The 13,063-nt window shown below is 35.8% G+C and overlaps 1 protein-coding gene across 1 annotated transcript in view; it reads left to right on the top strand.

Annotated features, from left to right (window-relative positions):
* The window catches only part of LOC106867845 (inactive rhomboid protein 1), an 88,090-nt gene that overhangs the window by 4,313 nt on the left and 70,714 nt on the right, over positions 1 to 13,063 (top strand). The gene's annotated exons all lie outside the window — the stretch shown is intronic.

Below are 13,063 nucleotides of genomic sequence, written 5' to 3'. Positions count from 1 at the left end.
GCTGCTCCATAAATCTCAAGGGGTGTTTATGCAACGACTATTCATCTTTTAAATTAAGACATAGGGCTGACAGGATGTCTCTAGCCACAAAAACTTGGGAGCTCAAGGACAATAATGTTAAATTTGATAGAGTTGGGACATTATTAGGGTCACCAAACTGTTCTTAAACAGTAGATACAGATGCAGACTTTGCTGCATGGGGCTTTTTGAAATTTTAAGGAGATTTAATAGTGAAAATCTACTAAATAATAAACTATACCTTCATCTTTCCTGTATATATAAGGCTTCCTGCACATTTAAATACTTTAAGGACATTAAACAACCTCTATAATAGCCCCCAACGTAGGTCCAATCTAATTTACTCCCTCTTTTGCTGACCCTTTAGTTTATCGATTTATCCATTCGTTTCTGAGTCCTTCTAGTCTTGTTTTCCCTTTACCAGTACCTTTTAACTGCTCTTACAATACATACATGGTATGCTACATTGAAGGAACTAACCATTCTATCCATGGTGTACCCGGTATTATGCAGTAGCAATGACTGATATTTAACCCCTAGTAGCAGCCTGCACACCCTAGCCAGTTTGTTTCCATTTCTACTAGGTATGTATTCCTTACATCAACATACAGTCTTTTGAGCAGCACTTGTTAAATAGTAGATAGAACACACTAGCCAAACCTCTTACCCACAACGATTGTTTCGAGTTGCTTCACCTGATTCATACAAAGGTAATTATACCATCCAATTTTAATATCATTGCCAACCGTTTAACATTCCATATTGTTAATCATTAGACTACTGCCTACTGCTGGCTTTCCTTGAAATCCGATCTGCTAATTACTCAAACTCTGTACTAGGTAGAGTTCATTATATAACCCCATCCTTCTTTAAATTATTTAAACTCCTTATTGATAGGTTGCACTCTACTTTACTATAACTTCAATTCCATAAAAGTTCGATCTTGTTATTTGATTGCCTTTGTACCCTCCCCTAACTTTCAACCAATATCCACTGAATACCCCTAAATTCTGTGTATCTCTGTCCACCTCCCTTGGTCATTTAGTATTAGCTAGAGATTCTTATACCCTGACCCTATGCCTGATTGGCTTGTATGCTTTTATTTTTCATTTTTCCTTCATTCTTATGTTTGATTTATTTATCATTTATTTTTGCTTTATCCTTAATTTATTTTATGACCTCTCCTTACTCCCCACTGCTCTAAGCCTACTATAATAAATTATCACCTACACTCCACTCCAGTCTGCCTATGATCTAGTCTAACAGATTCCTTCTCACCTGAATCGCTGACCATAGAGATCATATTACACACTTTCAAGAACTATATTCTTAACCTGAACGGCCAACATAGTTGGTCATTCTCTCATTTCATAGTTGGCCTCGACAGACTTCAGCCAAATACCTGCTGTATTCTTGGGATATTCTTTTGTTTGTAAAATTACTTCTCATCTGATGATTAGTCTTTTATAATGGAGTAATGTTCTCATTCTTCTATTAAAATGTTACGTAAGAAACAGCTGTAATGAGCTGACAGTTATCCATCGTATGCTATTATTCATTTGATTATAATACACCAAGGAAATTTATGACTTGTCAGATACCCTAGAGCAGGGGTGGGCAACCTTTTTTGAGAGTGCGTGCCAAATCTGGCAACATCTCTGACACAAAATTCTTGCACGTGCCAACCAAATTTTTTGGAGAACATACTAAACTACTTAAGAAAGTGTATGTTAAGAACTGTTTTAATAAATGATAAAAAAAATCATCATAGAGTAGTAAAACACAGTATATAATGATGGAAAATGTATTTATTCACCTTCAAAGTTACATCTAAACAGCAATGAACCTTTGCCACTTTCAAAAGAAAACATCAGATAAAATATCAATCTGACAGAAAACTTGCAGACAACCTTTGCCACTTTCAAAAGAAAACATCAGTCAGATGAAATATCAGTTTGACAGAAAACTTGCTGACTCCTTTAGATATACATGTATATACAGTATTATCAGTGGGACTTCTGCTGCTGCATCACTGATGACAGAGATTTTGTATCGGGTTTATATTTCATAACCTTCAGAGATATGCATGTACTACTAGTTTCATCCGTCAGGTTACTCCTATTACAAGACTTAACAAAGTTCATCACTGAGAACAGGGATTCACAGGCATATGTTAGTGCTGTTGCAAAGTTTTTTAAACTGGAAACATTTTTTGGAATGGCATCCCAAGTCCTTAATAATTTGTTTTCCACACTCCTCTCTGGTACTCCTGTCTCTAATCGCTTTTTTTCAATATTTTCTAAGTCAACTCTAAGGTCAATAATAAATTTTTACTTCCAAATTGAACTACTTTGAAATTCAATCAACTGCATTTCAAAATCAACCATGTCTATCCATGAAAACATTTGTAAGTTTAGTTCTTCCAGTTTGATAATGTCTGGAAACTTCATGAATTTTGCTGTTTCTTCCAGTTCCCTGAATTTAGCAAACCTTGTAAAATACTGCTCAACAGTTGACTTGATAATGTTCTGTCATCTTTTGAGAGATCATTGATGTACCTCTTTAGGTTTGGGAAGTATCTAAATCTCTCATTGTCCACATCCTTCTTAAAAACGTCTAGTTTCATTTCAAAAGCCTTTATGTAACCAAACATAACATCAGGTGTCATACTGGAACCCTGTAATTTAACATTCAAGTCATTCAAATGTTCACAAAAATCTGCAAAAAACACCAGTTTACAAACCTACATGATGTCAGACAGTTCTTGGTGAGAAACATGTTGATCATTCAAAAAAAGTTTTATCTCATTTAAGCATTCAACAAATCGTTTCAGAACCAAACCTCAGCTAAGCCATCAAACATTGTTGTACATTTTCAGTCCTTTGTACACAAATTCTACCTCATTCAGTAAAACTTGACATTGTCTCTCATTCAAAGCCTGAGCAGAAATGTAATTAACAACCTTGGTAACAGTTTGCATCACTTCCTGAAGTTCCTTCAGGCCAGCTTTTGCACATAAAACCTCCTCATGTAAGATGCAATGAAAACCTATCAGTGTGTGACCAACTTCTTTTGCAAACGGGTTTATAAATCCTACCTTCTCACAAGTCATGCTGGGGGCACCATCTGTTGTGACGGATACTACTTTTGAAATGTCAATTTGTTGAGAAGACAATTCGTTCACTGTTGCTTTACATATTTCAGCCCCCGTAGTATGCTCAGACAGTGTAAGAAGGGCAACCGTCTCATCACATAATTCATCACCTTCACAAAATCGAGAAAAAGTGGCTAACCTAGCTGATGATGTAATGTCCGTACTCTGAACTTTCATCAATACGAATAGAAAAAAAACCTACATGAAGACAAATCTTTTGTCAATTGTTCAGAAGTGTTCTTCTCCAACTTAAGTATTCTTTCCTTAACTGTTTTCCTACTCACAGACAATTCTTTAATGTGCTGAATAATCTTTTCCTTTTCTGAAAAATTGTCAAAAAGGAAAGGTACACACTCTAGCCAAGCTTCTTTAATATACTCCTCATTACTGAGTGGCTTTCCATGCTGGGCAATAACTTTTGAAACCTCAAAACTAGCAGCAGCTAATTTGGAACTGGGCTTGCCCGAGATAAAGCTTATAAAAGTATCAGCCTGTTTTTTTGTTTTGCTGAGTTCACAAGAAATTAATTCTCCTTGTTCCTCTTCAGTTTAATTGGTTAAGTTCTTATGAACACTTTCAAAATGCTTTTTTACAGAAGGAGTTCTACAAACAACAGTTTTAGAACAGAAAATACATAATGCTTTATTGTTTTTCTTAATCATAGCAATCTTTTCAGTCCAGTATTTTTGAAATTCTCTTCTAATCTCATCAGTTGAATGGCATCATTTCTTAGCTGGTGGTCCTGACATTCTGCACAATGTTTAAAGTGCTGACAAAAAAAAAAAAAAATCAGATAATGATATACGTGAAAAAAGAAGAAGAAAAGTAAAATGTCATTAAGTGATTAATGAGTTTGATTAAACCACTTTACATTTTATTAGTTTTTTAATTAAAGTAAATAAAAAAAATTAGTTTGCTATTCACACAAAATGGTAGGGTGGGTATGGCGCAAACATCAGTAAAGAAAAGACAAAGCATGCAATAAATCATGACATGAATACCCAGACTTGCATGTCGGCTGAATTTAGCAGCATCGACCTGCAGCCCTCAGTCACTTGAACATTGGCGGACATCAAAATGATCTGCGTAATAAAAATTACAATACAGTACTAGCTTATTTATTAGAAATTGTCAAAAAAAGTCGTGACATTATTGTACACAAGCTGTACAAGTATATTTACTGTATTCATAAGTAAGAACAAATAGCATGATAGGAAATCAAGAAAGAACTGCATAAAGATAAGTATATTTTTCAACTTATGTTTGATATATAGATCAGATCTGTATTACAAAGAAACATTCTAGAAAACTTATCTATTCTTACAAGAATTTCTTATCTGACCAGATATACATACTATGGAACATGTTTTACGCTCGTATAGGCGGCATATTGAAATCTGTTGTTATACAAGATTAGTATCAATCAAATCTTCAATCACACAAGTCACAAGATATAATAAAACCATGCCGATGGCACCTCTAAATATGCCACTGACGCCCACTAGCATAGCTGGAGGTGGTGGGAGGGTGTTGGAGCTGTTCACTCTGGGCAGCACTTTTCATCCTGTTTTAGGTTATTGCTGTAGGCAATATGTATTTTTTGCAGGGTCCAGTGGTGGCAAACAGAAGGGTCACTCTGGGCAGCACACACTCTAGCTACACTAGTGCTGAGGCCTATGGATAACAGCATAAATGCAGTAAACTAAAAATATTTCCCAAACAAAATAACAGAATAAATATGAACAAATAGAGCATAATATATTAGTTGTAACTTATGCCAGTCAACTCGGTTCGTAAGGTGCAGTTGAATCACTACATATATATATGTATGCTTCAATCATTAGGTTGTGGGCGTGCTTTGAAGTAGTTTGGTTGATCAGATTGACTGAAGAGTACTTATTTGTTTAAGTGTGCTACTTATTCTGTCCTCTTTTGCCAAACTGTTAAGCTACAGGCACATAAACAAACTCACACTGTTGTGAAGTGATGGGGGTTGGGGCAAACACAAAGAGATGCATGTACACACACACACATACCAGATTCACTTGTAAGGAATTGGTTAGCTGAAGGCCATAGTAGAAGACACTTGCCTAAGGTACCATGCAGTGGGACTGAACCTGAATCCATATGATTATGAAGTAATCTTTGTCACACAGCCATTCCTGTTCCATATTTATGTACAACTACATTGATTTTTCAGAATCTTTGGTTCTAAAACCTTTCTTGATTATTGATTTTTTCCAAACCAGGGGTAGTTATCTTGGTCGACACACTGTAAATTAAAAACAATTCTTTTGCTTGCTTCAGTCATTTGACTGCGGCCATGCTGGAGCACTAACTTCAAGGGTTTTAGTCATACAAATTGACTCCAAGACTTCTTTTTTTAATGCCTCGTACTTATTCTATTGGTCTCTTTTGCCAAACTGTTAAGTTATGGGGATGTAAACACACCAACAGACACACACACACATTTATATATATACTATATATATATATACAATGGATTGGATTTCTGTTAGTTTCTGCTTCAATTGGCCTGAGGCTATAGTAGAATACACTTGCCCAAGGTGTCATGCAGCGGGACTGAACCCAGAACCATGTGGTTGGGAAGCAAGCTTCTTACCACACAGCTACGTCTGCACCTAAATTTACTTCAATAATTAGATGAAATGCAAGTACTTAGTATAAATGTTACAAGTTTATTAATGCTCTAATTTGTAAAGTACTGTGAAACAGGATTAATTAAACAAGATTATTTAACAAATTAAATGCAAATTTACTAATTACTGTTCACATTCTTTTTGGCTATCTTTTTAAGTATTTTATCCAAGCAAAGTTGCTTCTTCTGTTTTGATCTTTTCTAGTGTAATTTTTCATGCAATAAGTGCAAATATCATAGTTTTAGTTCTATAAAGGCACTGAATTGCTCTAGCCCCCTGATTATTTCACTCACCAACTCATTTAACTTATCACAGGAGAGTCTTTTAACTGCGTCTGTTTCATCTACATCGTTGTCGTCTTTATCACTTTCTATATTTTTGTCAGGAGGTAGAACAGCATTTATCATTTCTAAGTCTGAAAAGTGATGTACAACAGGTGTTCCTTTGTTGATATTCATCTACTCGGCCATATTTTCTTCATTAAGATTATTTGGTACATCCTTGGTCCTACTAGTATTTTTTGCATACTCCTGCAACTTGTGAACCACAGTTTTTTGTTTGATATATGAAAACTTAAAAAAATCATTATCATTTTTATTAGGTGCATTCTCAAGCATTAAAGCAGGCTTTCTTTAGCATAGATGTTTCCATATTCTCTCATGCTTTAGTAATGAACCAAAGAACATCTTCCTCATTAAATTCTTTAATAACTGTTGGTACAGACTTGCCGATATTCATTGCATCTAATATATGTTTAATGAAAATTGAGTGATAGTTAACTTTTAGAGAGTGCAGTTTTTTGGTCTTGTTGTTGGACAAGTGACATACAGTTGGGTGGTAAATAAACATTTTTCTTACACAGAGTTTCATCTTTGGAGTATGGTGAACAGTTGTCCAGAATAAGAGTTTTGCAATCATTTAGCAGGTCTATAGCTGCAGAGTGCTCTGGCTTCTGGTACAGAAATTTTTTCAAACCATTCTATGGTAGTCTTGATTGTAATCCAACCATTTTTATTTATGTAGTATGTTACTGCATAAATTGTGACACCTTTCAAGGCCTAAGGACATTTTCTTTTTTCTCTCAACAAAGGTTTTCATCTGTGTGTACCTGCTTCATTTGAGCACCCTATGATGGTAAACCTGTCCTTAGATTGAGTTTTGCAGGTGCTTCTTCATCTTTAATTCTTAATGCTTTCCTAAGAGTGCATTGCCATTATAATACAGTTTCATCTGCATTATATACCTTCTCAAGACTGAAGTATTTATTCATCAGGTATGAGCTTCACAAATTCATTCACATACTCCGTAGATCCTTCATGGCTTGCAGACTGCTTTTCTTCACACTTTATTGAAGAAAATTACATTATGCTTCTTGAACCTCTGAAGTTATCCTTCACTATGATCACACTCATGGAATAACTGAACCTGCTCCATTATTATCATACCTGATAATTCCACTCAATCACTCCACTTTTGTCAAAACCATTCCATCGTCACTCAATTGGACTCACTACTCTTACTAAATTTCATTGTTTTTCTAATGCACTTTCATTTCTTGGAATCACTGTTTGTATATAATTTCAATAGTTTTCCCCTTTGCTTCTTTCATCATAAACAATTGATTTACCAAAACCATAATTTCCACAAATCTTATTGAAGCATTATAGTCCAGTTTTTTTAACAGTTCATCTTTCTCTTAAATTGATATGGACACCACTGGTGTCCACCTCATCTCTCTTAGAAGCCAAAGCTAGGGTTAAATTTAAGCAAAATAGACTAAAAATATCTTGAAGTATCAACTACTGGCAAGTGCATTGTTAACATGATCTGTGGGTCACCCAGTATACTAGTGTGGCAGCTGCAAGAATTTGAAGTTCCTGCTTGTAAATTAGTATAGATCATAAGAGGATCTGAACCATCAGTGTCTGAAAAATTGGCATAGATCTTGTTTATCTGTCAATGTATATGTGTGTGTGCATGTATGTATATATGTGTGTATGTCTGTATATATATATATATATATATGTAAATATATGTTTGTATTTTTATATATATATATATTCTGACTCCATACCCTCTATGCAACCCATAAAAAGCCACCTGGATGTTGCCCAATATGTTCATTGAAGTCACAATCCATGAAGAGAAGATCACTGTCATTTGTTGATGAGGTAGTCTGCAAAAGGGTGTCATAAAGTCAATCTTCCTCATCATCTGACACTCCGGTTGAAAAGTGCAGACAGGACAAAAATAATAGTTGCTGTTCCACTTTGTAAAATTAGTTTAAGCTTAAGTATCCTCTCACACACTCTGACTGCCTTATCAACCCATTTCTCAACAAGAAGTATACTTACACCACCAATCCTATCACTATTACCTACACAGAAGAAGGTCCCCTCCACCTTACTTCTTGAATGCAACATGCCTACATGCCTTCACTCCAGTATCTTGACAATCTCACCAGACCTACCTTTCAGTTTGTCCTTTCTCTAAGGGTAAGGGAGGGAACAGGTGGATGAGGGACAGCATTCTGCATCTAAAAGGTTTGCATTGACATTTGCCAGACATATATAAGTTCATGTAGGTTATCTTACACTTTACATCTGCTGCATCAACCAGAAGAAGAGGGTGAGATATACACTATTGTTTATACAAGGATGGGATGTTTTTCTTTTGGTCGGCACATAGAAAAAATAATATTTTGTAACTAAACACTTTCAAATTTCGTATACTGGAAGAATGTATCATTTAAAACATCATTTACTCTTGGCGTTTTTAAGAAAATTCTTCATTTTCGAAGTTATTTTGTATTAAAGTTGTCGTATTTTGGTAATTTCAACCAATCAATGACGTCTATTAAGGTGAAAACAATTACTGCTGTGGTTTGTCAACAAGACGTTCTGGCGGTGTAAATGTACTTGTCACTGTTATTTCTGATATATTTACATTTGAGATATACGTGTATATAGTTTAATCAATTCAGTTATTAGTTATTTAAAAAAATTTTTCAATTTATTTTGTTTGTGGAAGTATTTTTGTTTTGTTTTAGAGTTTTCGAAATTGCTTATTTTGGGATCTTTTCCCTTGAATAAAATTACTGCCGTTGTTTGTCAACAAAAACTATCGGCGGTAAATATTTTGTTTGTCACTGTTATTTATGACATCGTTCATGCGTTTGTACTAGTTTGAGCTTTAGGGTTCGGGTTTTAAAGTTAGGGTTAGGGTTTTAGAGTTAGGCTTAGTGTTAGGGTTGGGATTTTAGGGTTAGAGTTACGGAAAAATGTGAAAAATGAAGAAATTGGAGGGGGAGGAGAGCAAAAATGTCTTTCCGAAAATAGTAGCTGAAAAAACCCTAGCCTAACCCTAAAACCCTAACTCTAAAACCCTATCCTTAACCCTAAAACCCTAACCCTAAAACCCTAAAGCTAAAACCAGTACAAATGCATGAACGATGTCATAAATAACAGTGAAAAAGTACATTTACACCGCCAGAACGTCTTGTTGACAAACCACAGCAGTAATTGTTTTCTCCTCAATAGACGTCATTGATTGGTTGAAATTACCAAAATACGACAACTTTAACAAGAAATAACTTTCGAAATGAAGAATTTTCTTAAAAACGCCAAGAGTAAATGATGTTTTAAATGATACATTCTATCAGTATATGAAATTTGAATGTTTAGTTACAAAAAATTAATTTTTCTATGTGCCGGCCAAAAGGAAAAGATCCCAAGGATGAAATAGCACTGTTAATTAACTCTACTTACCACATCTACCAGAAGAGGAGGATGTAGTATACAAGATAAGATAATTGGCCCATTGGCATGCATACTTGTCATATCTCTGATGCTAGTAAGCTAGCAATGCTGTTTTTATGTTATTGTAGTAGTAGTAGTACTACTGTTGCTGCGAATGGTCTGATGTCAACGGGAGGTGGAAGAAAGCTTTTTGTGCAGGTTTCTGATATAGAAGGGAGGTTCCAAGAGAAAGACTTCCTGTATAGGTGTGGAATGGGAAGGTACATTGTGAACTACCAAGTCACATGGTTGCAACTTCTAAAAAAAAAAGTGAAACTTCTAAAAATGGAACTGACAAATGTGTGATAAAACAGCATGAGAGGGCATGATAAACATCTAACAAAATAGCATGGGAAGGCAGGATGTATGTCTCTATATATTGGGTGGGTAGAGTATTTGCTCGCATAATGACTGTCTCAGGAAAAAAATAAAACATTTTTATTTTTTGAGATATATTCAAATTTGTGACTGTTTGTTTTCATGACATTTGTTAATCTCACTTGATGAACCCATCTTTGGCCTTGATGACAGCCTCCAGGTGACCTTGGAACCAGCCGCAGGCCTTTGTCACTATCTCCTGTTTTAGGCCCCTGAAGGCCCTGGTAATCCTGGCTCTCAGCTCACCCTTTGTGTTGCAGCTGGATTTGTTGGTCTCTATTTCCACTGCACCCCACACAAAGAAATCAAGGGGGTTGCAGTCAGGTGAGTTGGGAGGCCAAATGTGAGGTGTTGTGTGATCGAAGGCCTGGATCTTGTGGCTGATGTGGTAGGGTGAAGAGTCTTGCTGTCAAATGTATGGCCTCCCTGCAGCTACCCAGTTGATCCAGGGCTTCACCACCTTGCTCAGGGCATGGATGTAGCTGTCGGTGTTCAGCTTGAGGCTCTCAGGGAAGAGGCTTGGAAAGACTGAAGAAATGGAGGCAGCAGAGAGCTATATCAGGTAGCTAAGTAGGAGGCTAGGCAACAGGTTTACCTAGCAAGGGCAGAAGCAGAAAGGAATAGGTTTACTAATGTCTTACACTGTGGTGATCAGAGACTTGAGGTTTTCCAGATCACTAGACAGTGTAACAGAGAAAATCGAGATGTTGTTGGGGAGAAATGTGCATGGATGGATAGTGGTATGTTTGTACTTAGTGACTCTAAAAAGAAAGAGGCATGGAAGTGCCTCTATGAAAGGCTATTAAATGTGGAGTATGAATGGGAGAAAGAGAGCCTCTCCTACATGAACCAATAGAGGGACCAGCTATTCAAGTCAACAGCAGTATGATAGATTAGGTTATTAAGGCTATAAAGAGAGGGAAAATCCCCACTCCATTGAGTGTTACTACTGAAATGCTTAAAATATCTAGCAGAGTAGGATATGGTCTAATCATCTGTACAGTTAATCCCCAATGACTGGTGTAGCAAGCATTATAGTCAGCCACTACAAGGGTAAGGGATATTCCTCAGATAGAAGTAATTATAGGAGGTATAAAATTGCTGGACCAAGTCATGAAAGTTGCAGAAAGAGTTATAGCCCAGTTGATTAGGAACAGAATCAGATTAGATGAAATGAGTTTTGCTTTGTACTGGGGAGAAGCACTACTGACACTATCTTTATAGTTAGAAAACTGTAGGTTAAGTATTTGGCTAAAGTTAACTTAGCAAAGACCAAGATTCTAGTATGCAAGAAAACAGACAAAACCCTACCCTGCTTTCAGGTAAATGGCCCTACTTCATATGTAAGAAAAGTGTAGGCAGGAATTCCATACAGTGTACCCAGTGCAAGCTATGGATGCATGAAGTGGAATAATAGGAAGGTTAACAGAGAAGGTAGAGTTTGTATGTGGAAGGTGCATGGGAACCATAAAGTCTACAGATAGATGGAAAATTGATTTTCTCAAATTCCATGCTGGCATGGGTTGGACGATTTTACAGGAGCTAGCCAGCTAGAGAGCTGTGCAGGCTCTGTTTGTCGGTTTTGGCATGGTTTCTATGGCTGGATGCCCTTCCTAATGTCAACCACTTTGCAGAGTATACTGGGTGCTTTTAATGTGGCACTGGCATAGACATTTTTATGTGGAACTGGCATGAGTGCTTTGTACATGGCACTTTTACATGGCACCAGCATTCACAAGCCTACGAGCTTAGGATCTCTTGGCTAAGAGAGGGATATAGATGACATGCCCATATGTATGAATAGCCATGGTTTTACATAGCTTGACATGTCTTCTCAAGCACAGCAAACTGGCAGCCATCTTGGTCCCTTGTCATCTCTGTGAGGCTCAACATCTATATATATATATATATACATAAATTAGAGACTCTTGTAAGAGCCGGGCAATTGAGCTGTCTTAACTGATGAGACTACAGAAATTGCCAAAACTGACGTGTCAGTATTAAGAAGTCTTGATTGACACTTTTCAGACGATTATGATCCCTGTTAGTGTATATGTTTTTATTCATGTGCGTTAACTACAACGTTAGAGTGGTTTAGCTCTTATTTCTAGTAATGTAGGTGTTTCCTAACACCCTAGTCAAATTTAGTGAAATTTGTCATTCTCCTTTTTGATGAAACATTGCAAACTGTTTATATATATATATATATATATATATATATATATATATATATATATATATATGCATACATACACACACACACACACACACATACATACACTTGCATATATATGTATGAAGATATATATAAATATATATATATATATAAGTTAGTAACAAAGCGGTATACGTGTCAATTCATTACAGCCGTTTCCAACAACTCCTTTAATTGATTAATGAGAACATTACATCATTGCAAAGAAACTATTCATGATCTTCAAACATAAACGACAGTTCAACTTATTCAACAGAGTTAACAAATTCACAGTTGAATAAGTTGAACTGTCCTTTATGTTTGAAGATCATGAATTCATCTGATGAAAATGGTTTCTTTGCAATGATGTAATGTTCTGATTAATCAATTAAAGGAGTTACTGGAAACAGCTATAATGAATTGTACTTCTTTGTTATTCATATTTGATTCATATATCCTGGAAAAAGTTACTGATAGAATAAGTATTAGGCTTACAAAGAATAAGTCCTGGGGTCAATTTCTTAGAATGAGATTAGTTTTGGATAAATGTAACAGAAAAGATATGAGAAGTGAGTTAATGTAGTGTTCTGTATGAGTAACTATTGTTTCTATACATTAATTACACAATCACTCTTACTTCTTACCATACACATTCTAACGGTTTCATCATTCATTACACCTTAACTTTCCTTATGCTGCCTAGACGCCACAATACAGATGTGCACTACTTCTTTAAATAGATACCTTGGAAATGCTGTCCAATAGTCATAACAACTTAGTTTCGTTCAACAACACAAAGACACAGTTGCTACAGAAATCAACTAAAAACTTCTACAGTTCAACAAACTCACTAGACTAAGAG

Source organism: Octopus bimaculoides, chromosome 10 (assembly GCF_046866305.1).
Source record: "Octopus bimaculoides isolate indiv1 chromosome 10, ASM4686630v1, whole genome shotgun sequence".
Classification (NCBI taxonomy): Eukaryota; Metazoa; Mollusca; class Cephalopoda; order Octopoda; family Octopodidae; genus Octopus; species Octopus bimaculoides.
This window is presented reverse-complemented; position numbering and strand designations above follow the sequence as displayed.